Raw genomic sequence first — 4730 nt, 5'->3', positions numbered from 1 at the left:
ATATAAGCTTAATACTAGATGACATTTAGAGACCTAGTTGTGTCTTTAAGAAACCATAGGTCTATCCTCTTGAGATGAGTACGGACGCTTCGCTTATAAGGTAGACCTAGGGAACACCTAGTTACCTAAATCCATATGCTTATGAGTAGCATGGACAGTGATGGCTAGGATCTAATCCTTGGACCACTACCAAACTATCTTTCATATGATTTAGGATTGGGTATATTTCAATATTAGACTTAAAATGTAACAGTAACAATGAGTTTATTAAAATTATAATTTTCCTCTAGTGGAGTTGATTGGAAAGGTTTCATAAAGATAGGTTGTTGAATCTCACAACATTATTTTCTCTTTCTTTTTGTTGATATTCTATATGCATCATGCTCAAAGAAAATAGTTGCAAATTTGTTATTGCAATAGTAGAGACATACAAATAATGTTTTACTCTAAATATATATTTTTACAACACTTCTAGGAGATCATTATGATTAATCCCAACTTTCGAAGTCACCCAAGAACCAATTATAGTAACCAACATTGCAAGAATTATAGTGACAACAATTTTAAAGATGTCTTCTTCTTTCTCAGAGATTTTGGGTACTTTGGCAGACTTAACAAATAAGTTTTATAGTTTGTAATATCAACATATACTTGAGAAGCAATATCTTTTTCTAGATTGACAACATGACATCTCTGCAATAGATTATAACAGCTACAATATGTCTAGTGGCATGAGAATATAATGATATTCAATTCTTTGGCTATAGGAAGATTACAAGTCTTCTTAATGATTCTCGAGAATTGACTATAAAGGTGGACCAATTCATATCATTTAGAGTCAATTTCTATCGTCTTCTTGTATACTATATGCTCTTCATCTTGAAGATGTTTAATATGCTTATAGTTCCAAACAGGCCATTGATGCACTTATCCTTTGAATTCAATATAATCAAGATGTGTCTCAAATTTAAAGAATTGCAAAATTTTATCAACACCTTTATTATGTTATAAACTTGACATGGCAAGTTTTACTATGTGTAGTGAGATTAGATAATGGTTGGATAGTGATTCCATTTTGTGAATGAAAGAGTTGTCTTAGCATAATTGTAGAGAGCAAGATCATTATAAGAGTTGTGGAGGTCTTAGAGGATGTATTCTTGGTGTCAACTTAGAGAGGTTAGGGAATGCTCTATCGTGCCCTATATTTTTCTTATCTTTAGGTGGTTTACTTATGTGTCACGTGACATGGAATACACATTAGATTCCTCATTACTTATTTTGAATAAGAGGACATTGATTTGTACTCCCACTCACAAACTCCGAATCAATTTGATCAAAAGCCCTCTTTCACAAACCTTCAAGTCCTGTATAACCTTCATTATCCTTGGATCAAAGATATGCTTTAAAATGTACATTGTGCTTTTGAGGATGTGTAAATCTATGCCTATGCATGTAGAAACAAGATGATTATTCAATAAAGGAATCTGTGACGCACAAAAAGATGGATGCAATAGAAGATGTGTGCTTAGCCTATCTACAAAGGTATTCCTTTTAATAATCATTTGACTTCTTATTGGAAATAAATAAAGAGAGCTCCTCTCAAACCTCGCCTCTCATAGACATTCATTAAATTTGAGGAGCACACTCCTTGCCTAGCTAGTAATGGAGACCATCATGTCCCTCAACATATCATCCTTCTCATGCCCCTCTCTCTCTCTCTCTCTCTCTCTCTCTCTCTCTCTCTCTCTCTCTCTCTCTCTCTCTCTCTCTCTCTCTCTCTCTCTCTCTCTCTCTCTCTCTCTCTCTCTCTCCGTATCTAATTTGCATGTAATAAAATGTATATGGAGCATTCAAGGTGCTCTTTGATAAGGTGTGCATGTATCTAATGCTTTTAAAGAAACATCTATAAGGAAATATAAATATTTTGAAAATTTAACTAAAATATCCTTCTTATGATATGTAGTCCAAATTTTTGTGGGTTTTTTCTCAAACCATGGTAGCCCCCCACCTCTAGTTGCAAAAAATGACACATGCATGTTGTATACTTTTCCCTTGGAGACATGTTTGAATATTTATAATATTTTTAAGAGACTTCGTAAGAAAGAGGCAAAGGAGACTCATTGATAAGAAAGAGTGAAACAAAAGTGTGAATGTATTTAAACCATATCTAAGTATCTTATCATGTAATTTCAAGTTCTTCCAAAGAAAACTATTATACCACATATTGATCTATTTGATAATTTGAATTCTTCCAAAGAAACACGTTAATAAACACAATGAAGATCCAAATAAATGCATATGATTATGAAATATGTAAGAATGATGTTCTTAATGTTTTCCCTCAAAGAACTCTACTAGGATACAAGTTGTCAAAAATTGGAACACAAAGCACATATTTTTTATGCATGAGATAGAGATAAGAAAATTTTGATGGTTTAGGTTGAATTCATTCTTGAAATTATGTTTGTTGCAACTCTCCATTGAGCTTTATACATTCTCATGTGAAGGGTAATTTGGGTGATACAACAACCTTTGTATAAAAGGATGGCTCTTGTGTTATCATTTTTACTACAAACTTTGACACTCTCATGTCATAGGTTTGCTTCATAATGAGACAAAATCTAGATCTTTGGAAACAATTGAAATATGTTACTACCCTAGATTTTTTGAAATGTTTGAAATATGTTACCATCCTAGAAAAGCAACAAAGACCTTGCACTAAACCTAAAAAATCTCTAGTACCATTCATTTGAGAGATGACTCCCTTTCACGAAAGTAGAAAAATCATACTTCTATTTTACTACCAAGTTCAAATAATCTTGAGTGTGTGATATTTACTTCAAAGTGAGATAAGCCTACACATATGAAGATTGTCCTAGAGGTGTACTTGGGATAGATCACCATTTTGGAAACGCAACATAAGTCTTCCACTCAACCAACAAAAGTTCTTGAATAAACATTATTGATATCATCCAATCATTCAAATCTTCCAAAGATCAATACTTTTTATGCAAATGGGTTAAAGCATGAACAAGTGGTTCCCCAAAATATAACTTTTATAGTATTCTAAGAATTTAGTTTTTTCACGAGTGAAACATTCAATTACCCATTAGGCTATATATTAACGGAAAGATCCCAGGAACTCAACCAGTCCTCAAAAGCACAAAGTTTGAGGTAAGCTTGTGATAAAATTCATTGGAAATCCAACATTTAGTGCAATCACAAAGTTCTCATCCACCGACAAGAAGAGAATTTTCTTGAGATATAGTGACTATCTTTCAAGATGTATTGTTCCCAACATCCATCCTTACTCTTAAAGCTGATCTCACGATGAAAGGTCCTATCTAAGCTAACAACTCAAAAAGTATTAAAGGATTGGATTCTAATCATCTAAATTATATTTTAATAGGGAAAGGTTAGGGGTTTGTGTTTCTCATTTGAAAAGAAATAATTGCGAAGAGTCCAAACATGAGAAGATTAAGAATCATGGGAATGGTGATGAAAGTGGAAGGTCAACATTTTAAAAAATGAAAAGATAAGATAATGTAAGGTCAAAGGTAATGATAATATGAGGTCAAGGATATGATGATGAAAGGTCACAATAAAGAAGAGGGATCACAAGTCATGATAATTGCAAATTTTTAAAAATGCATGCCCTGAAAATTGCATTCGCAGTAATCCATTGGAGCATGTATTTCTTTGTGGTGAAGTGAAAAGGCATAAAGATTCCATAATATTAATATCAACAGAATGCTGCTCCTCCAATTGTGACTTGTTTCCTATAATGGGCGCATATATATGAATAGAAAATATATTTACAATCCCATAAGAAAGTGCATCTTTGAGTTTAGATAACTATTGCCTACTCAAACATTTGCTAGCTATTTCAGAGGAAGTGGCTCTCTGATAGAAAGTGAGAGGTGCTAGAAAGCACAACATCACTTTAGAGTGTGATCCCTTGGCTTGTAACTTTATGTAAGATACTAATGTTATCCAAAATCTAAATCCTTAAATTGAAGGGCTTTAGTAAAGTTGCATTTCTTTGCAAAGAGGTTGGAAGGTATTGTACTACTACTTGCCATCTATACTTGGAAAAGATATATGGACAAAATCTTAATAGTCTGGTGAGGGGAGGAAGAAATTATTACAAAGTGCAACTAATGCAAAACAATGTTCACTCTCTTGCTTAAAATTTCTTGGCCGTTACAATTGAACCTTATCTTTCCATCTAACGACTAGTTTATTTGGCAAGATGTTACAGCGGTTGCTAAAGCCTCAATGGGTTTACAACTATCATCCCATGTGACTACATGTGCCTAGAATGAACATGTGTATCAGCTATCAACGGCCAAGAGTATGTGGGTCTTTGTAATGTAATTTTTGTGTCTTTTGGTGATATTTATTGATGGGAATAACACCCATTTGCCACGCAAAGGTTAAGCATCACGGAGCTACCCAATTGTGAGTTTTGAACCCTTGACCTCCTAGTCTTTAGAACCCATGAGAACTTAAGGTGCTTGTGTTTCATTAATCTAACCATATGTAAGTCCAGGCTACATAGGTCTCTAGAAGCAGAATTACGTGTGGTCTCAGATCATGTGTTGTCACAATACGTCCTTCAACATACACATGAAGCTATCGGGTCAGGGTACCACTACTATATAATCCGAATCTTAGTAACTATCCTAATCGTAGTAGTATATCACTCCAACTCTATAACTAGCGGTATA

Source organism: Lygodium microphyllum, chromosome 20, assembly GCF_053477565.2.
Source record: "Lygodium microphyllum isolate KBCC chromosome 20, Lygodium_microphyllum_v1.1.10, whole genome shotgun sequence".
In the NCBI taxonomy this organism is placed as follows: Eukaryota; Viridiplantae; Streptophyta; class Polypodiopsida; order Schizaeales; family Lygodiaceae; genus Lygodium; species Lygodium microphyllum.
Note: the sequence above shows the minus strand (reverse complement) of the source record.